Below are 27,160 nucleotides of genomic sequence, written 5' to 3' on the forward strand. Positions count from 1 at the left end.
CGCGCCAGGGCGGGGAGCGGCGGGGGACGCCCTGGCTCAGCACACACCAACATCGGCGGACGGGCAGCGACGACGTACCACAGATCTGGGCTGCGGCGGGCCTGGGAAGCGAGAGGCACCGGGGCGTCGCCCGGGGGTCGACAGGCAGGAGAGACAAGGCGGATGGGCGGAGAGATTGCTGAGGGGGCGGCCGCGCGCCGCTGCTAGGGGCCGTAGAAAAGACCCAGACGCGAGGTGGGCGCCAGGGCACGACAGGGGGTCTCACCGCCAAAGGCTTCCTTCACAGTGGCGGTCCCGCGGCACCCAGGATGCCAGCTGGCCTCCTTGGTCCCCGCGGACCCTCTCCAAGGGCTTGTGACCACCACCAACAGCCAAGAGCCGCGGCCGGCCCGCGAGAACACTCTCCTGGACCAGTACCAGGGACCCCACGCCCCACACGCATCCGCCACGCCCCACTCCCCCCTCGGGAACCGAGAGCACTCCACCCGGGGTTACCACCGGCCGTGGTGGCCAGGGGGCGACACCCGCACGGAGCGAGGCCGGTTAAGTCCCAGACGGGGAAGGGGGCGGCTACGGAGAGGTGCAGCACGAACACACAGCGAGGGCCGTGGGGGCAGAGGCGCGGGCGCTTCCCAGAGAGAGGAAGGATTGAGACACTGCCGGGCCACCAGGAAAACAAATGCGGGGTCCCACCGCCACACACACGAGGGCGTCCCACCACGCCTGGGATGCCGGCCGGCCACCCTGGAGCCTCCCGCGACCCGGCCCTGCCGCAGGGCTCCGCGTGTGGTGCCTCCCCCCAAGTGCCGCAGGGGGACCTGTCCACCCAACCATCCATCTGTCCTAAATAGATCCGTCTTCGTCTGGTCCGACCCCAGGGCTCACGTCCCGTGGAAACGCTCCCAAGTGAGGCGGCCCGACCCTTGCCCACACAACCGCCACCGCTGCACCTCAGGACGAGGGCAGGAGTGACAGGCTCCTCGTGGCTGTGGGACAGGAGTCTGGACGGGGCGTCCCCGCCTTGGACCCGCCATGGGGTCACCACACGCACATGCGCACGCGTGGCCCCGCGCCAGACACCTGCCCGGAGGGACCCTCCCCCGATTCGGAGAGGGGAGGCGCGGACAGTGGTAGGCAAAGAGCAGCGCTCTGCCCCCAAACGCCCGAGCTCAATCCCAGGGCGAGGCGGTGGGCGTCTGGCGCGGCCCCGAGGCCTCCGTCTCGGTGCTATCTCCCGACTCGGCACGACACGGCGCGACCCCGGCAGCAGACGGGGCAGGGGAGCTGGGAAGGTGTCGCCGGGAGGCTGCCGCGAAGGAGACGCGCTCCCCGCGCGATTCCAGCACGGGGCCCTAGGCGGCCAGCACGGCTACCCAGAAGGGCACGGGCGAGATCCCGGACAGAGGGAGAGAGGAAGGGAAGGCGGGAGCCAGCAAACCGAAAAACCAGGCGAGCGCTCTGGTTGGAAAAAAGTGTGAAGTTGAGGGAAGTACAAAAGCACTTCTGTAAGTTTGGAACACAGAAGTTATTGAGGAATCATTTATTGATTCGATGCAAATTTAAATTCCCTAAAGTTTTGAGTAATAATACTTGACTGCTTTGAACATGTCTGAAAACTGTAACTAAAATACTTCTCTCCCCTCTTCTACAAAACCATCCTCTTCCTTTTGTAAGTAAGCTTCCTTCACATTTGAACACCAGAAACAATGTATAAAGAATATTGTTGCCTTAAATGTGGATGTGTGTTGATGAGAACAAGTGCACTAGATAGAACAAAATGTAGGTCCTGTGGAAATTTTTGAAGGACTAAGATACGTGCACCCACTGTAAAAATTCTATTACTATTAGAGCAGTGAGGGTGGATTCAGATACAGGTGAGACAATGCTGTCTGATAATCAGTGCTGAGAGCTCACAAAGAAAACAGGAAGGAATGAGAGATCTCTGGTCACAGGAGGGCTCAGACAAGGACCATTTTTCAGGAGAGTGCTTCCCTGGAGCCACTGTCTTCTGATGTTGAATTTGTCCACACAGCTGGTGATGGACATCTGAGTTGTGTAGTCATTAGAGAATCAGCACCTGCTAACCCCAAGATCTGCATAAAGCCTGTTGGTCATGTGCAGGGCTGGGCAATTCTTCAGGACTCTCTGACATTTTAATGAATAATAGACTTACAAAGTTCATTAATTGATTTCTATACATGAAACACTTTAAACAGGAGCTCATCTTATAAATCAATACTCCTAACAGATGAGTCAAATGTTTCACATGAATAATACTTACGTAGGGGTATAATTTGCCCTTAGTCACAGCTAATAAGTTATAAATAATGGATATTTCTTGCCTTGTGATGAGTGTAGTTTTACCTGAAACTCTCAGAGAGAAGAGGTGAGTTATATAGTCTCAAATTCAAACTTTGTAATGAGTTGTTTTCCTTATTTCCCTTTCGAGCTAACAGTTGTTTTAGATTGTGTTCTTTAGTTTTTTCATCTGTGGGTTTTTCTAATTTTGTGCTTTGATTTCTAGTTTCCTTTTATTATGGTCACAAAAGATACTTAGTATGATCTCAATCTTCTTCAATTTGTTAAGTTGTTTTTGTGCTATAACATGTGATCTGTCCTGGAGAGAGTTCCGTGGTTGCTTGAAAAGAACGTGAATTATTCTGCTGCTGGATGAAAAGTTCTGTATATGTCTATTCGGTTCATTTGTCTAAAGTTTTATTCAGGTTCACTGATTTTTTTTTATTGATTTCTGCCTCACTCTTCTGTCTAGTACTGAAAGTCAGGTATTGAAATCTCCTGTTATTGTACTGTTCTTAATTTCTTCTTTCAGATCTGTCAATATTTTATGTATATACTTAAGTGATCTGATATTGGGTGCATATGCATTTACAATTGTTATATCTTCCTGTTGAATTGACCCTTTTATCATTATGTAATAGTCTTCTTTGTCTATATTGGCTGTTTCTGACTAAAAGTCCACTTTCTCTTGCTTTGTTAACAGTCTCAGAAACAGAGACCAGACTGAAATAAAGAGGCATTATTTGGGGTTTGTTAGGACTGCAGCTGGGAGAGGAGCAGAGCCGACTGACTCAGGCCCCTGGTCCTATTGCTCCTGTGGCTTTGTTCACACTTGGATCTTGGATGCAGAGGGGCTGGGTTGCGTCTGTAACAACCACCAGGTTTGTCTGGAAGCGCTGAACCTCTCTGGTCATTGGCTTTTTTCCCAATACTGTCTCACGAGGTCACGCTCATTTCCCACAGAGGTATCTCTCTCAGAGCCTCATCAACCACACTTATGTGGTTAACTACTTGTCGGCACAGTTATCAACTACACAAGAACAGTCTAAATCCTCACTGTGGAAGCATGTCTAGGATGTTGGGTGGAGGTTGCTGGCAACACCTAAGTCAGAGCTGCCATCCAACCCCACCTGAGAGCAACTGCCCCGGGAAAGGGTCCTCACTACATCTAGAGTAGATGGTTGTGAATTATTTTACTTAGTTTTCTTCTTTTTTTTTAATGCTAAAAACATTTTACAAATTATATTGCTTGGGATGTTATTTATTTTAAAATATTTTAAAATTTCAAAGTGGAAGTAGATCAACACCCTTATTCTATAGTTAAAAAAAACTGAAGTCCAAGAGATAAATTTTTTAACTCAACTAATTATTTCCTGTACATACACAACAGTTTTGTGTTGGCCACTGAGAATTCAAAGGTAAATATAAAATGGTTTTTATACTGAAAGAATTCATGGTCTCGCAGGGGGGAGACAACACCTAGTAATACAATGTGAAATGCACCACACACACAAGCCCAGACAGGCGAGTGGTGAATTTTGTCAAGGGTCAGGGAGGTCATGGAAATGTTGCAAGAAGAATGGATACTTTAGCTGAGACTTGATAAGTAAGGGACAATGTAGAGAAATGGAGGGGGCATTACAGGAAAAAACACCTCTTGAAAAAGAATAGTTGTGGGAAGGAATATGGAGCTGGACAGCATTGAGTTGCCTGGTGTCCTGAGTGGTCAAAGATGAGCCTGGAGGACAGGGAGCCCTGGATATCAGTGCAAGTGTTCAGACTCTTCTCTGCAGATTCAATATTCTTAAACAGAGGAGCAGTCTGATGAAACTTGTGGTTGAGAAGGACACACTCATAGCAGTGTGAGTAGTTTGAATCAGGATAGACAGGAAGTAAAAAAGAGCAGGTGGGAATTTGCTAGAATATTATTGGTAAAAAATGATAAAGGACTAAATAAGTGAATTAAGTGATATTTTGAATATACAATTTTTAAGAACTGTCTGTGGTTTTAGAACCCAGATCTGGGCTTTTCTCCCCAAAATTCCATCATTTTTTCCCTTCCTAATGAGTCATCTACAATGATAGTGGTTAATATGTATTGAGAAATTACTGTTTCAGGCCCTATGATAAATACCTCGCATTCATGATCTCTTCTAATCTTCTCAGTAACCATCTGAATTAGATCATATCAGGACAATTTGACAGATGAGGAAATCCAGGCATGGAGAGGTTATATTGTGTCTATGTCACAGAGCAAAGAAGAATCAGAGCTTGGAACTGATCAAGTAGTCTATTGTAGCATAGCTATGGTTATTATATCAAGTACAATAGAAGTGAAGTAAAAATATCTCGAGAAATAAGATAACCTTACATTCCATACAGCTCTGTCCAGGTTAAACCCTGCCAACTCAGCAAAATATGTAACTCAACTTATCAAAAATGACCAGTGTGAAGAATGAATATTCATTCTTCTGTTTACCCATCTAGTAATTCTCCATTAGGAGTCAGGAACACACCAGCACTGGGTGGTGCCATGTGGCCCCTTTCAGCTGACCACTTGCCCCATGTTAAGGAATTGAATTGTGTTCCCTGACCCTCTCAATTTTTCCTTCATCCCCCGATCCTATTTCTCTACTTCCATGACATCTTCACAAACCCCTTACACTCATCTTGGTGATGCATGTCGGTGCATGACCCAGTATTTCTTGCTCTTGACCTCACCTCTACTGTTGGTGCCTCTTTTTCTCCCCTTTACTTGGTGTGTTTTTGAGAACTCTCAGCTAAACTTCCCCTAGAAACTCCTCCTCTCCTGTTTGTCCATATTGTAAACTTCCAACCCAGATTTTGTGGGAGATGCTAAGATGACATATATCAAAGTGCTCTCAAAGAGCTTTCAGTGTGGTAGGGACATGAGCCATGTGGCTGACTATCACTGCAAAGTTAAGGGAGTTCTGCATCACAGGAGAGGAAGAGGTAAAAGGTCATAGGAGCACAGAACCAGCCCACATTAATTCCCCATCAGAACAAAGTTGGTTATGAATAAATGAAAACATGTGCTGTTTTTCTACAGCACAGAAATGCATGTGTGTGAAACTAGGTCAATTATAATATTACATCTCTACTGCTCCTGCCAGGAGAGAAGCCTGACGCAGAGAAACTATGGCAGAGCAATGGAAATGGTGATCATAATTAATGAGCTTAGTTTTTGCTTTAGTCAATTATTAAGCTAAGCAATATGTTCTGCCCTTGAGATCTGTATGATATCCATGAATATGTAAAATAATATTTCATATTCTTTTACTCTCAATCAAATAATCAGTATTCAAGAGAAGCAGGACGTCAAAATCTTAAATTTGTGATTCAGTCACCTGTCATCACAATGGGTTCCAGGGAAATGCCCACACTGGGGAATCTGCGTAACTGAGCAGAAGCAGCTCCAAGGCTCCTGTCCCCTCTCTGCCTTAAGGTCTGCATGAAAGGCCAACTAAACAGCTTCCTTGGCCCCTCTGCTTTAAGCCCACCATGAACCTTATTCCCATATGTCCCAGTGCTCTGTGACAAGAACTGCACAGAGAGAGTAAGCTAAGGAGACAAGCCAGTCTCCTCAGAGCCCAAGACTGGCCTAAGCTGCCCACTCAATTATCTCTTTATGTGGGTCCCCTTCACAATCAGGCCAGGATTCTTAAGTTTAGGGACCCTCCTCAGCAGGAGGAGGTCTCTGGTGTCACCAAAGACCAGGGAAAACAAAAGATTGACAAGAGGAGCACCCAAAGGAGCAGGTTTAAATCCATGAGGAGCTGATTACAGTGCTGTCTGCTGGATAGAAGAGGGGTAACACTGTTCTTGCCTTGATTTTCATCAAAGTTTCTCTTTTCTGGTTATTGCATGGTGCACATGGAGCCTTTAACTTTCTTTATGGTTAGACTGTGCCACTGATGTTTGCCTACTTTGAAGAAATCTATGAATTCTATATATGACAATAGCTGCTGTATCAATTAGGTATCTCCACATTACATTAAAAAGAATCCAAAATGGATATATATGACCCTCCATGGCCAATGCATTCACAGTGTAATCCCCAGCCCAAAATCCATGTGATAGCCCCAGAGCCCCCAGCAGAGCTGAGTGATGAATGGAAAAGAGTCCCACGTGCTTGGTCCTGGTGGTGGCTGTAGACAGAAACTATCAAGGGAAAATCACACCCAGAAGTAGAAGGCTCGCCCTGAGCGGGGAAGAGAAAGAGGAGGTCTCACATTTGGTGGGTCAGAGCATTAACCATGAGAGAGTCAGAAGGAAAGGGCTTGGAAAAGGCCATTGGGCAGGGGGCAGTCTTAGGCCAGCACAGATGATGGAGAAGCAGGAGACCCCTTGAAAGGAGGTGATCTTTAGGGGTTTGTAGTAAAAGCAGAGGATGCTGCTAAAGATGAAACTTGTGAAACCTAAATAGTCACAAGGAGTCAGAAACAGACCATGAAGAAAGAGAATACTGTGTATTGAGGAGCTGCACTTCACCAAGCCCACAGCAAAGGGTGCTTGTTAAATTAGAATCCAAGTCACTGCCCAAACACCACTCAGCCACCTCCTCACTTATAAGGTCAACAGATACCTAGGTGGGTAAGGCTGCATTTAAAGTCTAGGTGGGCAGCACTAACATCAGGCATCCAAGCAGCTAATACATGCTTTGAAAGAGCCAACAATGATCTGGTATCTTTTTCTGGATCTGTCTATAGCCAATGACACTTCTGGGTACTGTTGACCTTGGACTCATCTCTCCCATGTTCATTCCCCCATTGATAAAGTACAATTCACACAACTTCTCAGGTCAGCAATGACAAAGTTTAAACAACTCACAAAATTCTCAGAGACTCATGGAATTGAAATAAGAAATCACACCTGATCATTAACCCTCATTGATTCCATTCCTTCTCTTACTGCTGCCATTACATGGGTCACACATGAGCCAGTTCATCTGCCTTAATTTGCACATGTGGGATGCAGGTCACTTTCAGCCCATGGAAAGTAGAGATTTAATGGTGATTATACCAGATATTCCAAATTTTATCTCAGACATTGGCCCAATTGGAATTTTTTTTTAATTCCAGAAAGGAAGTGGAGCAGGTGCAAAGAGGTGCCCACTCCACTTATTCCTGATTTTATTTCATTCTCTATAGTCTTTACCAAAACTTAAGTCTAAATAAAGTTAAGACAGAGTACAGTACAGTGAAGCCAAAAAACAGTACATCCTCCCCATTGTCACATGACTGAGACATCTGCCAGTGGGCGATTCTCATCCAAGGACAGGGGTTGGGGACTCCTTCAGTAACATCAGCCTCTTCTGAGTTAGATGGACGCCCTGTTTTCAGGGACCTGGTGGGTATTCTGCCATGTGAAGTAGGGTGAGTCCACTCAGGGCAACCCCAAAGGGCCTCAATAGATTCCCAAGCACAAATGTAGATTCCACATGACACTTATCTCTGGAGAACCATGTAGGGCCTAGAGCCTTCAGTTTAGTATTTAAAAAATAAAAATTATTCCCATTCTATCCTCCCTTGGGTAGACTTGTGTGCCCATCCAAATGCATCTGTCACTTAGGTGAACCTCCCATTCTAAGGGGTGCAGAATAGAATCATTTCTTCATCCCACCATGTTCATCCCCAGTTTTCTTAATTTCCCAGCAGAATCTGCTTCCTTCCAGCACAGACCCACCAACTTTCCTGTCTCAATCAAGAGAGCTCAGGCCTCAGCCATAAGTTCAGGCAGAATTTCCCTCCAACAGAAACATTTCAGATGACCTGGCAGCCCCAGAAGATGAGCAGCTGTCCTTAATGCAGTGAGAAACCTGTGGGCTTCCTCCCTGGCTAAACCTCCAGCCAAGCCTTCCTCCCCTGAGAGTCATTATCCAGCCTGTGGGCATCAGCTGATGTGAAGAGGAAGTGGGTGCTGTGGAGACCACCCCAGCCCATCAGTCTCGCAGGAGCTCTTGTTCTGGATCTGGGTGCTCATTGCCAGCTATGGGCTCTCTTTCCAGCCTTCATATGGATCCTAGGCTCTACTTCAGAGTATTTCCTCCAGATGAGTCCCAAGCCAGCACTGAGCCTAATTTGCCACTGCTGGACTTCCCTTCCCTTCTGAAACTGGGTTCCATTCTTTTACAAAGTTTAAGTCCAAAAAGGATTTTTGAAATGACTTTCCATTCCCTTTTGTTCTCATTATCCCCCCTCCTACTCTGCTGGTGAGGGATGCTGTGTCTCCATGCTGATTCTGATCCCCCATCAGCAAACCCAGGTAGGGTCCCCTCATCCCTGAACCTATAAATACCTCCAAGATCAGCCCTCAGTTCACCCTCTTCTCTTCTCTCAGGCAGAATGAATCGTGTCTCTTCTCCTGGGACAGGGTGGTCTGTGTCATTCTCTGTTTTCTCCCTCCTATTCCTTGGCAGGGTATCACCACTTCTGTCAGAGGCTTCTCATTCTTATTTTCTAGGGCTTTGTCTTCATTCAGCAAATTTTATCTCTTTCAACTTAAAGGGATTGCCTTTCAAAAGAACCATCTGAGCTGGACTTAAGCCCATTTTGAAAATATAAAATAGGAGAACATCAGACGTTTTCTTTCTTCTTGCATTCCTGTGATAGCAACCTAATTTCATTCAAGGCAACATGGAGGCAATTCCTCTTACTAACCAGAGGAAGGGCCATATTGAAGGAAATGCTAAAAACAAAAACGGAAAAAACTGCATATTTTAAAGTCTCCATTTGGAAATAGGAAGCACATGATCTCCCATCACAGTAAGAAAGTCTTTATTTAATGGCTGCCTTGGCCTCCTATTTCTGCAGGGCTTGCACCGTGGGCTTGTCCTGACTCCCTTCCTTTACCCTGACTCAGCCCATAGCTCAGGGCATGTGACCCATTTGTCTCTGCTGATCTGAGAGGGCAGCCTTTGTCTACAGGTATCTCTGGATTGTTTGCTGTCTGGTTATGGCCTGCTTCCATTCTGTTGTTGAAGAGAATTTTGCATTTCATTAACAATATATGTTCCTTTGGTCTCCTGGTGTGACAAAGTAGTGTTACTGAACTCAGGTTTCATTGTTCATTGCTAAGAATCCAATATTGAGAGACAAGTGTTGGATAAGAGGAAAGATAGCTTTTTGAAAGAAGACAGCAATCCTGGGGAGAAGGTGGACTCATGTCCCAAAGAACAAACTACCCACAGCCCATCAGGGGACAAGAGCTTTTAAAGGGGAGTTTCAGGGGTGCACAGGTGGAGGGAGGAGACTATGTGCCAAGCAGCACAGTCAGCCCTGACCATCATCTTGAAACTGATCATGTAGTGGTTTGATCAGCATCATCTTGCTGTTTTAAGTACAGTTAATCTTCAACTCCAGGGTCAGTTTGTTCTCATTTCCTTTAGGCCAGTTCTTGGATTTGTGTAAGATGGAGCAGCTTATGTCATGGCTATAGTCTGGTTATCATGTAGTTAACTTCTTCCACTTGGTGGGGATTTCAGTATCTGCAAGACAGCTCAAAGGATATGGCTCAGAATATTATCCACAGCCCTTGAGGAGAAACTAAAGGTCCTTGACTTTGTTTAATGGCCAAACTATTACTGTTTTTTCTTGTTGGACTGTTTTCATTTGTTTTTTCATTTTCTCATTTCTCTGATTAAAATTATTCTTTGACTAAAGTTTTTCTACAGACAAGAGGCAGGTGGAGGACATAGGATGGGGTGCGGTCTGTCCTGGAAATGCCCCATAGGGTCCTGCTCTGTTACAGTAGTATGAATGCTTCCTTATTTAGAATTTGAAGACCTTGTCAGATCTGAAAGGAAAATGTGAGGAAAAAATATTCCTGGAAATGTTTTCTTCCAGGAACCTTCAGGGGATATTATATTTCAAAGCTTATTAGTGGTAAGAAAATAAAATGCTAAGTCTGATATCTATCCCCTTTCTTTTTCAGAAAAACAATCCCTTGAATACAGCTTTTCTCAGTTTTAGGTCCCTACTGACTAAAGTTTTCTTCTTCTGCAACTATAAATAGCCATTAAAGAGCTTTGGTCTTGATGTTACACTGTTTTTCTAATAGAGGATGGAATTTCTCTGTTTTTAGAAAAATCCAAGTATCATATCAAATATATATATATAAAATCGTAAAATGAATTTGGTTACTGAAATTTCTTATTTTCAGTATCCATATTTGACAAGACAGGATGGAAAGAAATAAAAATGACTTGAGCAGTGCACACAACCTATAATCATTATACCCTTTGCCATCCTTGCCTTTTCAGTGAACTTGAGAGTGAACTATGCACTAGTCAGATTCTAGTAGTAAATTTTCTACTTAAGATTCAAAAGAACCAGAGGGTAAGGATATTACATTTACCAGGATAAAATACAATGTACAAATATTTTATTTCTGAATGAGAAATTTATTGAGGTTAAAGTCCTCTCTTCCTAGAAACTCCTTCCTAGCAGAGGTATTAAGGAAAGGAATGTAGTTTGGAATAACAGTAATGCAGCTTATCTAAATCATATTTAGAAATAAAATTTATTCTTTCTTATCAATGCAAATTATATTATATTTTAGTCCAGCAGAATCTTATGGGGTCTTCCCAGAACAGACCACCCTGCCCTCATGTCCTCTGCCTGCCTCGTGTTTGTGAAAAAACTTCAGTCTCCTAGACCTTCCCTGAGTTCCAAAGAGCAGATTAAGTTACTAACTAGGGAAGTGAGGGAATGCAGAAACAAACGAGAAGCATGTCCAACATAATCTTTTCCATGATTGTTAACTAACTCATGCCTTGATTTATGACCCCAAACTATCAAGATAATGTCCCATGGCTTCAACCAGCTGGCCCGAAGCAGACTTAAAATTGACCCAGGGAGGGTGGATTAAGAACTGAAACTCCTGAACCATCAGGAATAATAATAAATAAAAAATAATAAAATATCTCTTCCATTGCCTTAGTTTCTTCTAGAGAGAAATTAAGAGATGACAAGGTCATGATTTACTGGTTTGCTTTGCAGGAACACATAGATCAATCACAATCACCACTGACACATTGAGTCACAAGATGGTGCCGAGAAGTCTGCAATGGAGGTCTTATCAGGAAGCTGAAATTGCAAAGACTCCCCCCACTTTACCTTTTTGCTTCTAAAAGCCTTGCACCCCAGCTAGCCAGCAAGATAGACTTGAGATGAGTGTAAGTCTCCCATCATCTGGGTAGGCGCCTCCTTGACTAATAAACCTTTCTCTGCTGCTAACTCCTACATTCCAGTTTGTCCAGCTTCACTGTGCATCAGGCACTCGAATCTGGCTTCAATAACATTTCAATGGGAATATGACGGGAATCTTCCATAAGAAAATATTGCTGTGGGAATCCAGCCTTCTTATTGCTCTGAATTTGGAAACAACTGGGCTGATTAATAATTTTACAGCCTCCTCCTGGTATGGCATTTCTTACACAAAGGAATTTCTGCATAACTGAATGCATCCTTTTATCAATATTCTAGGCAGCTCGGTGGAATCCCTTCTAGTAGGCATTTACATTATTTTTGTAAGGAAAGGACTCTGCTTGTCATTAGGGACAAATATCATTGTGCTCTGCTTTAACTACTAACTTCAGGTCTCCTTCCTCAGTGTCCCACTCTCATTTGTCCTTCAACCCATTTAGGTTTGAAGATTTCCTAGTAAGTCAGGAGGCCAGAAAATATCTGGAGTACTTGGGTGATTTCTGGAGTTAAACTTGGTAGAATTCATTCCAGAGTAAAGAATAGTATTCTTCTCTATGGAGATTCCCTTCAGAGTGCTGTGTGGATAATTCAATGTTCAGTAATTCAGATCTATGTATTCAATAGGAATTCATGCCAAAGATATGAAATAGTCCATTTCTTGCTGGTATACAATGGATTCTGGTCAACTGCTGGCAAAACTGTGTCTTGTTTGTCACAACTGTGTCACTCACACCCCAGTGCCAAGTTAATTTTCAGCCTTTTCTTTTAAGAGTGGAATCTACCTTCCCATCATTTGAATCTTGCTTTGAGTAACAGAACGCAATGGAAGACATGTGGGTGAGTTATGAGCCCAGGTGGACCTTGTTAAAGAGAAAAAACCCAGGCCCAAGTTTGCAACAGTTATGCTAAGTTCATGATACCAAACCTAGCTTTAATACCTAAACTAACTGCAGTTTCCAGCTTTCCCAGAAATGTAATCTTAATCAACAGTCTGGAATTTTCTCACCTCCCTCATTTTAGGGCTTGCAGTTTTCGCTATTGTGATCAAGGTTGCCTGTTAATGGGACTTGGAGCTCTGGGTGTTGCTTATTCTAACACAGAATCAGAGTAGTTGGTGGTGGTGTCAATTCTTCCCTGGCAGTGGAGAAGTGTGGTGTGCAAACTTTCCAATACCTATTTGATGGTAAATAGCATGCCTGGGGTGGAAAACAGGGATAATTCCTGGATTGATATTAATATCTTAGAGTGGTTGTCAGGTGCATTATCTGCACATATAACACAGGGTGAAAAGTGAGGTAGGTGCATTTTATGCACGAACTGAACGTGAATGTTATTTTAGAATAGGCAGCACTATTTGGGATGAAGAATAAAGTAGTACAAGATGCAGAGGGTAATGCTGCCTGCCACAGTGTATAATGTAGTACAGAGCTGACTCACCAGAAAATATATCCTGCTCTGAATGTTACCAGGAAAATTGAATGAGCTCCGAAACCTACTGTTCTGGGAGAATATCTATGTCAGACTGTATGATGACGCGTCATGGTCTACTGGGGACTATGTGGATTGGGGGGGCAGTTATTATCTTGACTGCCCAGCCCCTCTGAGCCCGCCCCACCCACATACTCGTACCCCCCATGTTTGCTACAGAATTCCAGCTTTGTCAGCGATCAGTGAGAAAAACTGTAACTGACCTCTTAGACCCAAGAAAGGCTCTCTCTCTATCAATCTCTCTCTTTTTCTCTCTCTCTCTCCCTGCATGACCTTAAGGAAGGTTTAGCTCTAGACACAGTATGTGGTTCACGGTTGAATTCATTCTAGTCCAGTCACCTTGGCACTTTGGGCACACCTCCAGAATTGTGTGTGTGTGTGCACGCGCACGCACACTGAAGCACACAGGCATTAAGCCAATGCTTCTGGTGAAGAATTTAGCTTTGCCCAAGGAGAAGTCTGGCCTTTGACCTTGGCACCTGGGAGGTAATCTCTAAGCCCCTGGAATATCCTGTCTCATAAGAGTATCTTTTTTTTTTTTTTTTTTTGCCTGGGGGGCTTGGGCCATGCCAGGTGGTCTAACAATGTGATTTTTGGTGGGGGTTTTGAGCCACAAGGTATCAGCTCCACCTCCAGTGGGGCTAGAAACAAAATTTCAGCCATGTATTTGACGTTTGATTATGTCTATGTGCTGAAGTCCCAACTCTAAACACCAAGGCTCATGTGAATTTTCTGGTTGGGAATATTCTGTGTGTGTTGCTGCACATCATTACCAGGAAAGTTTATGCTATCAGAGACTCCACTGGGAAGAGAAATACTAGAAGCTCTGTGTTTGGAACTCTCCTCACCTCTACCCCATGTCTGCCTTCCTTTGGCTGAAATTAAGCTGGATTCTTTTACTATAATGATATGTACTGTGAGAATAACAGTTTTTGCTGAGTTCTGTGAGTCCTAGAGAATATTGAACCTGAAGATGGTCTTGCGGACACTCAATCTTGTAATTCTTGTAAGCTTGTAAGTCTTGTGATCTTGTGACTTCATACAAGGGTATAGTGGTTCTAAAGCATTTTGGCACTCTAAGCCCCTGTCTGTATTGACATGCAGTGATAATATTTAAGTATCACGTTGAGGAGGAAGAGCGTCGTCCTTTTCTCCTACATCTAGGGAAACTCTTTCCAGGCTGGATATTTTCCTGACACATTCAATCACTAACTCCTGAAACTGCCAGTAGCAATGTGGGCAATGTTATGACTAGAAGGGCACGTTATCCTCAGGTACTGAGCATGCTTCTCATTTTCTCTCCTTGGAGGGATATCAACCAGGACTGGCCCTTGGATCTGAGGGAACCCAGGGAATGTTCTCATTTTTCAGAGAAGAAAGATATTCTCACAAAAGGAAAGTTGAGGTTGAGAAAAACTTAATCTGAGTAGTAAAAGGATTGGTACTTTGTTGTACAGCTCAAGATATATCAATGACAAAAAATTCAAATACTTTGTGCCTGACTTTTTTTTTTTCTTATATGGAACTTACCGAAGACACCAAGTTATGTTCTGAAACAAAGCATGAGATTCTATTTCAATGATTTGTGTTAGCAAATTTACCAATAACTTCACACTAAACTTGCTTTACCAAAATCTCTATTAATCTAGGTCATCAAACTGGACCAGTAGTTTCTCTTTTGTTTTATTTTTGTTGTTTTGTTTTTTTAATTATTGAATTTTATATTATTTTATTTTTTATGCAGCAGGTCCTTATTAGTCATCAATTATATACACATCAGTGTATAAATGTCAATCCCAATCACCCAATTCATCACACCACCACCCCCACACCCCCACCACTTTCCCCCCCCCCTTGGTTCCATATGTTTGTTCTCTACATCTGTGTCTCAATTTATGCCTTGCAAACCAGTTCATCTGTACCATTTTTCTATGTTCCATATATATGCATTAATATATGATACTTGTTTTTCTCTTTCTGACTTACTTCAATCTGTATGACAGTCTCTAGATCTATCCACATCTCAACAAATGACCCAATTTCATTCCTTTTTATGGCTGAGTAACACTCCATTGTATATATGTAACACATCTTCTTTATCCATTCGTCTGTCGATGGGAATTTAGGTTGCTTCCATGACCTGGCTATTGCAAATAGTGCTGCAATGAATATTGGGGTGCATGTGTCTTTTTGAATTATGGTTTTCTCTGGGTATACGTCCAGTAGTGGCATTGCTCGATTATATGGTAATTCTATTTTTAGTTTTTAAGGAACCTCCATACTGTTCTCCATAGTGGCTATATCAATTTACATTCCCAGCAAAAGTGCAAGAGGGTTCCCTTTTCTCCACACCCTCTCCAGAATTTGTTGTTTGTAGATTTTCTGTTGATGCCCATTCTAACTGGTGTGAGGTGTACCTCATTGTAGTTTTGATTTGCATTTCTCTAATAATTAGTGATGTTGAGCAGCTTTTCATGTGCTTCTTGGCCATCTGTATGTCTTCTTTGGAGAAATGTCTATTTAGGTCTTCTTCCCATTTTTGGATTGCGTTGTTTGTTTCTTTAATATTGAGCTGCGTGAGCTGTTTATCTATTTCGGAGATTAATCCTATGTCTGTTGATTCGTTTGCAAATATTTTCTTCCATTCCGAGGGTTGTCTTTTGGTCTTGTTTACGGTTTCCTTTGCTGTGCAAAAGCTTTGAAGTTTCATTAGGTCCCATTTGTTTATTTTCATTTTTATTTCCATTACTCTAAGAGGTGGATCAAAAAAAATCTTGCTGTGATTTATGTCAAAGAGTGTTCTTCCAATGTTTTCCTCTAAGAGTTTTATGGTGTCTGGTCTTACATTTAGGTCTCTAATGCATTCTGAGTTTATTTTTGTGTATAACGTTAAGGGAGTGTTATAATTTCATTCTTTTACATGTAACTGTCCAGTTTTCCCAGCACCACTTATTGAAGAGACACTGTCTTTTCTCCATTGTATATCCTTACCTCATTTTTGATAGATTAGTTGACCATAGGTGCGTGGGTTTATCTCTGGGCTTTCTATCTTGTTCCATTGATCTATGTTTCTGTTTTTGTGCCAGTACCATATTGTCTTGATTACTGTAGCTTTGTAGTACAGTCTGAAGAGAGGGAGTCTGATTCCTCCAGCTCCGATTTTTTCCCTCAAGACTGCTTTGGCTATTCAGGGTCTTTTGTGTCTCATTACAAATTTTAAGATGATTTGTTCTAGTTCCATAAAAAATGCCATTGGTAATTTGATAGGGATTGCATTGAATCTGTAGATTCCTTTGGGTAGTATAGTTATTTTCGCAATATTTATTCTTCCAATCCAAGAACATGGTATATCTCTCCATCTGTTGGTCTCACCTTTAATTTCTTTCATCAGTGTCTTATATTTTTCTGCATGTAGGTCTTTTGTCTCCCTAGGTAGGTTTATTCCTAAGTATTTTATTCTTCTTGTTGCAATGGTAAATGGGAGTGTTTCTGCAATTTCTCTTTCGGATTTTTCATCATTAGTGTATAGGAATGCAAGAGATTTCTGTGCATTAATTTTGTATCCTGCAACTTTACCAAATTCATTGATTAACTCTAGTAGTTTTCTGGTGGCATCTTTAGGATTCTTTATGTGTATTATCATGTCATCTGCAAACAGTGACAGTTTTACATCTTCTTTTCCAATTTGTATTCCTTTTATTTCTTTTTCTACTCTGATTTCCGTGGCTAGGACTTCCAAAACTGTGTTGAATAATAGTGGTGAGAGTGGACATCCTTGTCTGTTCCTGATCTTAGAGGAAATGCTCTCAGTTTTTCACCATTGAGAGTGATGTTTGCTGTGGGTTTGTCGTATATGACCTTTATTATGTTGAGGTAGTTTCCCTCTATGCCCACTTTCTGGAGAGTGTTTATTATAAATGGGTGTGGAATTTTGTCAAAAGCTTTTTCTGCATCTATTGAGATGATCATATGGTTTTTATTCTTCAGTTTGTTAATATGGTTTATCACATTGATTGATTTACATATATTGAAGAATCTTTGCACCCCCCAGGGATGCAAATCTTACTTGATCATGGTGTATGATCCTTTTAATGTGTTGTTGGATTCTGTTTGCTAGTATTTTGTTGAGGATTTTTGCATCTATATTCATCAATGGTATTGGTCTGTAATTTTCTTGTTTTTTAATATCTTTGTCTGATTTTGGTATCAGGGTGATGGTGGCCTCATAGATTCTCTAGTTCCTTCAGGTGTAACATTAGATTGTTTATTTGAAATTTTTCTTGTTTCTTGAGGTGTGCTTGTATAGCTATAAACTTCCCTCTTAAAACTGCTTTTGCTGCATCCCATAGGTTTTGCATCATCGTGTTTTCATTGTCATTTGTCTCTATGTATTTTTTGATTTCCTGTTTGATTTCTTCAGTGATCTCTTGGTTACTTGGTAATGTATGGTTTAGCCTCCATGTGTTTGTGTTTTTTAAGGTTTTTTTTCCCTGTAATTCATTTCTAATCTCAGTGTTTTGGTCCGAAAAAATGCTTGATATGATTTCAATTTCCTTAAATTTACTGTGGCTTGATTTGTGACCCAAGATGTGATCTATCCTGGAGAATGTTCCATGCGCCCTTGAGAAGAAAGTGTAATCTGCTCTTTTTAGATGGAATGTCCTAGAAATATCAATTAAATCTATCTGGTCTATTGTGTAATTTAAAGCCTATGTTTCCTTATTTATTTTCATTTTGGATGATCTGTCCATTGACGTAAGTGAGGTATTAAAGTCCCCCTCTATTATTGTGTTACAGTCAATTTCCTCTTTTATAGCTGTTAGCAGTTGCTTTATAAATTGAGCTGCTACTATGTTGGGTGCATATCCTTGTCTCTTGTAACATTCTTTATTTTAAAATCTATTTTATCTGATATGAGTATTGCTACTCCAGCTTTCTTTTGATTTCCATTTGCATGGAATATCTTTTTCCATCCCCTCACTTTCAGCCTGTATGTGTCCCTAGGTCTGAAGTGGGTCTCTTATAGACAGCATATATACAGGTCTTGCTTTTGTATCCATTCAGCAAGCCTGTGACTTTTGGTTGGAGCATTTAATCCACTCATGTTTAAGGTAATTATTGATATGTACATTCCTATGACCATTTTCTTAATTGTTTTGGGTTTGTTTTTGTAGGTCTCTTTCTTCTCTTGTGTTTCCCACTTAGCGAAGTTCCTTTAGCATTTGTTGTAGAGCTGGTTTGGTAGTGCTGAATTCTCTTAGCTTTTGCTTGTCTGTAAAGCTTTTGATTTCTCCATCGAGTCTGAATGAGATCCTTGCTGGGTAGAGTAATCTTGGTTGTAGGTTCTTCCCTTTCATCACTTAAAGTATATCATGCCACTCCCTTCTGGCTTGTAGAGTTTCTGCTGAGAAATCAGCTTATGGGAGTTATGGGAGTTACCTTGTATGTTATTTGTCGTTTTTCCCTTGCTGCTTTCAATAATTTTTCTTTGTCTTTAATTTTTGCCAGTTTGATTACTATGTGTCTCAGCGTGTTTATCTTTGGGTTTATCCTGTATCGGACTCTCTGTGATTCCTGGACTTGGGTGGCTATTTCTTCTCCCGTGTTAGGGAAGTTTTCGACTATAATCTCTTCAAATGTTTTCTAGAGTCATTTCTCTCTCTCTCTCTTCTCCTTCTGGAACCCCTATGATGTGAATGTTGGTGCGTTTAATGTTGTCCCAGAGGTCTCTTAGGCTGTCTTTTTTTCTTTTCATTCTTTTTTCTTTATTCTGTCTCACAGCAGTGAATTCCACCATTGTGTCTTCCAGGTCACTTATCTGTTCGTCTGCCTCAGTTATTCTGCTATTGATTCCTTCTAGTATAGTTTTCATTTCAGTTATTGTATTGTTCATCTCTGTTTGTTTGTTCTTTAATTCTTCTCGGTCTTTGTTAAACATTTCTTGCATCTTCTTGATCTTTGCCTCCGTTCTTCTTCCAAGGTCCTGGATCATCTTCACTATCATTTTTCTGAATTGTTTTTCTGGAAGGTTGCCTATTTCCACTTCATTTAGTTGTTTTTCTGGGGTTTTATCTTGTTCCTTCATCTGGTACATAGCCCTCTGCCTTTTCATCTTATCTATCTTTCTGTGCATGTGGTCTTGTTCCACAGGTTGCAGGATTGTAGTTCTTGCTTTTGCTGTCTTTCCTCTCTGGTTCTCTTTTAACTGCAATGAATATCGCAAAAAGTAAAGTATATAACTTCAGGTATTGCTTGATCTATGTTCTCAAATAATTTTTTTTCAAGGTTCAAGTTTTTTTTTTTTCCATTTCTTGCCTCTGCCTCCCATCTCATTTATTCTCAGATTTCAAGTGCTTGACTGCAACAGACCTGGATTCATATATTCTCAGTCTAGTAGATGTGAGAACATGCTTCTCTTACAGTAATTTCAGAACAATCCTATCCAGTTGATTGACCATGACTGGATCACATCCCCATCCCTAAATCCATCCATGAGCAGAGGAATGCTGTGCTCTGAGAGGTCGGACAAGAAGTATACACCCACCATGGCACTGAAGATGGATTGGAAATGACAAAAGTGTGGCTTTCCGTAGATAACAGGGAGTACTACAAAGAAAGGAAGGGAGATGAATGTGAGAGACTATTTCTCTACCCCATCCCACAAATATGCAGAAAAAACCCCAATAAACCTTGTTTTCCAAATTCAGAGTTTTATGGTAATTTAAGGCAGATTTTCCTGCTATAAAAGGGAAATCTACTTCATAGTGGAACTTGGAAAAGATTTTTATTTTCTACCTCCATGAAAATAATTTTACTTAGTAGATTTTAAAACTTCACGGTTTTTAATTTTTTTGGATTATTTCAATTGCAAAACCTTTAAATTAATTACAGCATAAAACAAAGCATAACAATTAATGTGTATTGCAACCTACACATTACAGATTTACAAAACTGTGACAAGAACACAGTGTCATGCATTGGATTTAGTCAGACAGACTGAGTTCATGTTCTGCTTCACCCGTTTGCTTGCTGAATGGCCCTGGGCAGGTTACACGGATATAAACATGCTTTTAATCATGGTCTGTATATTTTCACACTGGACTGAGAATCCTTCCTTTACAGGTAGGCTATTGCCTCTTTTGTGGCTAAAGTCCCTTTGAAAAAGATTATTCCTACCCAGGGTGCTCCTTTCAGATTTCAAAGTGATGGAGGAACTCATTTCACTAATCAGGTTCTTCAACCAGTGCACTGTTTGGCATGTTTTCCAATATATTCACTGTTCTTACAGCTGTTGAATTCTGGTTGAGTTAAATACACTAATGGTGTTATTAAGAAATAATTGCCAAAATTTGTAGAGACCCTCCAAATACCTTGACCAAAAGCACTGAATTTAGTCCTTCTAAATCTTAAATCTATTCTTTTGGAACTCATATACTGTAACTCTTTAGGATAGTCACAGGAGCCAAATGCACTTGGCTCCTGTCTCTTTTGTCCAGACACTAATAAAAAGAGAGATACTCCAGTAATGTAAATGCCTTATTATTTTTATTAAAAAAAACTATGCTTTGGTGGAGTGATCTTTACACAGTGTGCTCCTGGGAGACACAGATCTTAAGCATTACACCTTACAACAAGATTTTGCCTATTGGAAAAGACACCTCCAGAAAGACTCCCTTCAACCTCACTGGAAAGTTCCCTAACAAGTATTGCTAACTGACCCTGTGCAGGCAAACTCCAAGGGATCACCTCCTCATTTCTTCACCTAAAGAAAGCAGTGAACACTGACTAGACCTTCACATCATCCTGAGAACTGAAAGTTAAATTTCCCAGAATTGAAGCAGAAAATATCTGATAAGACAACGTTCCCAACATATTTAGACAGGCTTGTTGGAAGGTTGTTGCCAAACCATTGATGATGAAAGTGTTTCAGATGACTTCCAATGTTTATAATCTTGATAATATTTGAAATTTAGGCAAAAAGTACTAGAGAGTTCTCCCTCTTATCTTTCTGGTACTGCAATGTGATCACAATAAGTTTTCAGTCTCTGCACATATCCTCTGATGTAAGACACTACACTCAGGAAAGGTCCTTCATAGCATTCAGGGACAAGAGGTTATTGAAAGCAGAAAATTTGACTCTTTGTCAGCAAGGCTTACAGAGAAAGGTCTTGATCAAAAGTGGAAAATGTGAAAATTGAATACACAGAAACCACAATTAAATAGAGTCAGGAGACAAGAAGGGGGATCTGTCATGCCCCATGAGGATAGCAGAGCCCAATAGCAAAAACAAAGACCTCCTCTTCTTTTCTGCCAATAACTCAGACAATGAATAGCCTTGGACTCTTCATTTGCTATAGCCCTCCCAACTTGGCTCAGATGGGAAAGAAAAGGGACAGAAAATGGTATGTCAACAGGGAATGTGGATATATGAGGCTGAATCCTGTGCCATCCAGGAATCCCTGGTCCATGCTGGCAATTCTTCACTCAACTTCTGCTTGGCCTTCGAGTTTGTGGAATCTGTGTCTCATGGAGAAAAGTACCCAGGCAATTTGACCTGAGGCTGGGGTTTTGTACCAGACAGAGATGGAAACTCTTCTAACAATTACGCAGTGGGCAAGAAGTGGGAAGATCCCCAATGTGTGTTTTCAGGACATGGGTCCCAAGAAACCACATGCAACAAAGCTCAGCCTTCATCAGTAGCTGTGGGAGTGCTAGACCAGGAAAAAAAGCAAATGCAAAATGAAAGCCAAATTCAGGAGTAACTGAACTACCTACAATTCCACTCCAGTGTCCAGGGATTCTCAGATACAATTTACTTCTCAGATGAAGAATCGAAGGCCCAGGGCATGAAGTGAGTTGCTAGCAAGGTTATTTTTGGTAGAAATTGGGAAGCGAGAGGGAGAAACACCATTTTGCAGCACAAAAAAGTCATTTCCTGAGGGGGGTAAAAAAGAGCAGCTTGGGTGAATCATGATTCATTGGTGGCCTCATGTATTTGTTGAGCACTTCCTTCTTTCCTTGCTGATGTAGGAATAGAGGGTGAGCCTGGAGAATGATGAACCCTGGGGGTGTCCACTAGGAGGGAAATAGAAGTAGAATACCCATTTAATGAGCTCTTCCTATATGCCAGGTTGAGTACCAAGCCTTCAGTGAGCATCATCTCATTGATTCTACAAGAACTTCCATAAGCTCTGTGTGCACCATTACTCTCATTTCAAGAGGTAATGTTGAAATACAAAGCTGTGCCTCTTGTCTAATGTCCCCCCGCCCCTATATCCACTCTGTACCCTGAACCAACAACACCAGCCCCTGAATCCTCAACAGAGAGACTTCATTTGGGGGCCCATTGTTTATCATCACTGTGATAATTTTTATATGACATTAATTCTGGGTAAGAGAATAATATATCATGGAGAGCAGCAGTCTGTTTTCACTGAGGGTCTCTTTATTTCTGACCATTGTTTTACAGCTAGCCACCCAGGGATAACTCCAACATGTAGGCCTCGAAACTGTATCCACCTCCAAAAACTTAGGTTCATATTTAACTGTATAAACACATATTCCCAAAAGTCTCATCACCTCCCAGAGTTTACATTTCCAGTGCAATCTTGCACCTATGCTGGATCAACATTCCTTTTCCCATTCATGTTGATCAGATATCAGAAACTGTGGGTTTGTTTTCCCTTCATAATGTAACTATGTCCTAGATTTCAGTTTCCATGTGCCCAGAAGAAATTTTTGATAGAGGCAACCAAATAGCCATGAGTATTAACAGCAGTATATAATGGACTCTATGTGATTGCATATGTTATCATTATAGTGAGGACAGGGGCTGACCTAAGCCAGATGGTCCTGTGCTGTCCTAAGTCTCTCAGAATCTCAAACAGCTCAGCCCCAACCTGGACAAGTCTCCCTTCGAGGGGAATACCTGAGGGCTGTAACTCTCCTGAGGGGTAGGACACCTCTCTTGACTTAAACAGGGCAGCCCCGTGGTGTGTAGCAACATCTTCTCTATGAAAGCCATGGAGAGGAGGTTCCCACACAGGCTGAAGGACCTGAGCTGGGAGCAGTGGCTCAGGGCAGGCTGGATGGCATCATATTGAGAGTCTATGATCCTACACAGCTCTAAGTCCAGTTCCTGGAGGGTGGCTGTAACTTTCTCTAGCAGAACTTGGAGGAGCTCAAGGACTAAAGTTGGTCAGAGTGACACACTCAGATCCAGGCCTTTTAGCTGACTGATGTTTGGTCATTGGGACAGACGGGTCAAGTCTGATTCTTTAATTATTAAGACGTTGTCCAAGGTGGTCATCAGGCACCTGGGGAGAAACTGAGCAATTAGCTCTTGAAAACTGAAGTGCCAGGTGAGCTCCAGGTGAGAGACAAATGATTTCTACAGGGCCAAGGTTAGTCTGACCATCTGATGAGGGTCAATACACTGATTGCCTACTTTCATTCCAGGCTGAGTCCTGTAACCTTCACTGTGTGACTGAATCACTTCACAGAATCTTGAAAGCTCTCTTTCCTCATCTATCAAGGAGAATACAACATACTCCACTTCTTTATGAGGATGAATGAAGTTAATGGAATGCACTGGAACCTGCTCAGAGGAGAGCCTGAGAGAATCTCAGTCAAGTGTGGACATCACTGAATTTTGGTACTGGGAGATGAGATAAAAAATGATTTCAACTCAGATTCCTTCAGTCCTTGCTTGGGCTCCAGATACCTATATCCCTGTCCAGGTGAGGCTCTAGGGAGACATGCACAAGATCCCACAACATCAACTTTGGTTGCCAGTCTGCATGGGCTCACCTACATCCCTACCTCATCTACAAAACTTCTATCACTGTTTATTATCCTTTGGGCTCTGCTCCATTACAACCGTCTCCAGAATCATATTTTTCCTATATATTAATTACCTTATCTGGAACACAAAACAACATTTTACAAACAGGGAATTTAATACAGGCTCATCGTGGTCACAAACCTTGTGAACAAAGAGCTTTTCTTTAGAAATGCTCTGGTCTGATGTGGTTTCCCCACTTCAATGTCCTCTTTGCTTACCTATTTTTTTTTAAGTCAGTTGAACATAGACACCTCTTCTTAAGAAAGAAATCACAAACTCCCCATTGCTAGATCCAAATATCCCAGTCTATAATCTGTACCTCCCTAGCAGGGTGTCCCTTTCAAGAGCGACTGTATTAGTTTAGCCTCCTACTTTGTTTTGTTTAGTTATGGAATACCACATTTCAGGATAGAGCAGCAAATAAGGCAGTGCATTTGACATTTTAGTGTTTTCAATGTTCTGCGTGTTCAGTGTTACCCAGCCAGTGTTCCACTCTCACTTGAACATCTGGTCCAGGGAGCCTTCTAGGAAGGAAGGAGATTCCAGGTGGAGATCTTGGAGTTGGTGTAGCCTGAGGAACTGAGACATAATTTGCATGTGATGCTGCTCCTTCTCTTCAAAGGCAGACAGGTGGATTTGGGAGAGAAAGTGTCTCTGCACATTACTCATCTCACCCAAGAAAGGAGCAAACATGGCCAGTGTGGACAAATGCCAAATGCAATTCACTTCCATTTCCTGGATATAGTCCAGCTGCACCATGCTCAGGATCTTCATAATATTTTCTATGGGCATTGAAATGATCTTCAGCTCCTTACAGCACAGGTGTATGGAAACTTTTCTCTGCTCCACCCACTTAATGAGGTAGGTGAGGAAGTTATCCAAGGTCCTTTTCTTCAGGCAAAGATCTATGAAAAGTCTCAATGGAGCCAACAGCTGCTTTGTCATTGACCTGTGCTTAGCTGCTGGTGCCATTCGTGAGCTTAAGCACCCATGAGTGCTGGCTCCAGAGCACATGCTCCAGAAATTCTGACCTGTATCCCATAAATCTAGCACCTGCAGTTTGTACCTACTATAGGGAAAAAGGAGATTAGTGGGGATGCATTAAAATCCACGCAGAATGAAGAAACAACCTCAAAATGTGACAACAGACTGCCCACCGGTGCTGTAACTTTAGATTCCTGACATGACCTGCTGCCTTGCCCTTTTTCCTCTCTGCCTCACTTTCCTCCATCTCTCATTCCCCTCCCCTCCTTTCTGATTATCCACTTCTAGTAAATTTAAGTGTCACTGAGAGGAGGTGTGGCATGTTCTTTCAGGATCCCCTGCATCGTAGGAACTCCTATGCTTCCAGAAGACATTTTCCATAGTGAGCCAAGGCCTCTGAGCTTCTTCATTGCCATCTTCAGAACCCTCTGGTCCATCCCTTTTCCATCTACTTTCCCTCGCCCCAGATGTCTCATCCAGGATGCCCTGGATTTTCCAAGGCTACCTGAACCAGACTCTCCTGGGGTGAACCTTTCAGGAGAGGAGGACATCAAGTGCTTTCAGCACTGCTTGTAGGGACCCCACATGAGACATGTCTATCAGGCTCCCCAGAGGGAGTGGACAAGGGCCAAGCTAGCACCATGGCTTTCATGGTCTCAATGTGTCTCCCTTCAAAGGCCTTCATGAATAGTGGTGGGAAGAGCTCCGTGAGCAAATCTCCCAGAGCAGAAAAGGCCAAGGATTCTTCCTTCATCAGGTTCATTCCCACCAGGTACAGGATTCTGGGTGGGGTCCGGACAGTCATCCTGACTCTATGCCAAAGGGAATCCTGTAGAAACTGCCAGGGAACAAGGCATTCATTTCAGGCCAAGCATGAGTATACCTTAGACTATCTCCATATCCTTCAGAGGAATCTACTCAGGGCCAAGGTCACTGCTCTGGCAGGGGTGGAAGTGCCCTACTTAGTCCATGTTACACTCTGGGCTCAGTGGTCACAGAGCTATAACTCTTTCCCTACTGGATTCAGAACAATCATCTTATAAGTACTGATGAGGAAAAAGGCAAACACTAGCCCATTCAGTTCCATCCATTGCTTTGATTAATTAATGTCCCACTGGGTAGTGAGTATCAAGGAGCCTGAAAGCTGACTTCAATATTTATTTGGGGAGGACTTTCAGACTGTCACTTAGAGCCCTAAATCTGTGGGAAGAGGAGTGTCATGTCGACCAACACAGCCTATATGCTCAGTTGCTCCAGTTAACCTGACTTATAAAAACGAGGAGATACTCCTAACATGAATGCCATTCGTGCACAAAATATGTATTTTAAATTTCAAGAAATAAAATTCCAAACAGATGTTTTTCATTAAAAATATCTGCTTAGTTAAGACATTTAAAATGATATCAGCCAAAGTACAAATCCAAATATTTGGGATTCAGGCAAAACTACACTGAGAGGCAAAACCAAAACCTGAAATGTGTTCATCTGAAAGAAATGATTTTTTAAAAACTCTCCCTGCCATCCAGAGATAAATGACACCCTTCAAGATTAGCTATCCATGGGTATGAAGAGGGTGTCCTTACATGAGCTTGGAAACGTACTGCTCTGATGTGGTTAGTGGGGTGCTCAGACCTCATACCCTGTGGAGAACCCAGCTGGTGACTCCAGAGCCAGAAGATTCTGCCTTTCTTCTTCAAAGTGCTTGAAACTTTGATAGACCTTTCTAATCCATCATCTCTCTGTCCAACTACTAACTCAAACAGAAAGAGATACCTGATTCGATTTCAGACTGCGCATTGGATTGATCCTGACTGTATCTTCATTGTTCTCCAGATTAGTTGATTGAATAAGGTATACATTCAGGAAACAGAAAGAATGATGGAGGGGGAATCAAGGACTCATTCATTGATTCACTTGACAAACAGTGATTGAATTCTATCAGTACCGACAGTTATATTCCTGAGTATGATCAAAAAAGGGATTATTGGTTCCTAACATTGGAAAACAAAAAACAAATCTTGAATGCATCATTGTTTGCAGAACTTTGGCTATATCAAAATTATCAAAATGTCCCTGAATTAAAACAGCTTTATGAAAAAAACAAAACAAAATAAATGCTTCCCTGTATTAATTTGACACTTTACTATTAGGTAGGAAACAGAAGATTGTGAGCCTATTCAGGCAGCAAAGGAAGAGCTTCTGGGAATGTGGTTGGTCTTCCATCCTTAAGCCAAGACCTCCCTTAAGATAGGTCAAAATCACAGTGAGAAGTAAGAGTGGGGCTGGGCATTTTGGAGCTGGGCATTCCTAAATGGACCAC

At 42.2% G+C, this 27,160-nt stretch overlaps 1 pseudogene; it reads right to left on the reverse strand.

The window, feature by feature from the left end:
* Positions 1-1,169: 1,169 nt before the first annotated feature.
* LOC113607249 (PRAME family member 9/15-like) lies at positions 1,170-25,645 on the reverse strand (annotated as a pseudogene).
* Between the last annotated feature and the right edge of the window lie 1,515 nt (positions 25,646-27,160).

This window comes from Aethalodelphis obliquidens, unplaced genomic scaffold, assembly GCF_003676395.1.
Source record: "Aethalodelphis obliquidens isolate GAN/ISIS:26980383/991018 unplaced genomic scaffold, ASM367639v1 scaffold47, whole genome shotgun sequence".
In the NCBI taxonomy this organism is placed as follows: domain Eukaryota; kingdom Metazoa; phylum Chordata; class Mammalia; order Artiodactyla; family Delphinidae; genus Aethalodelphis; species Aethalodelphis obliquidens.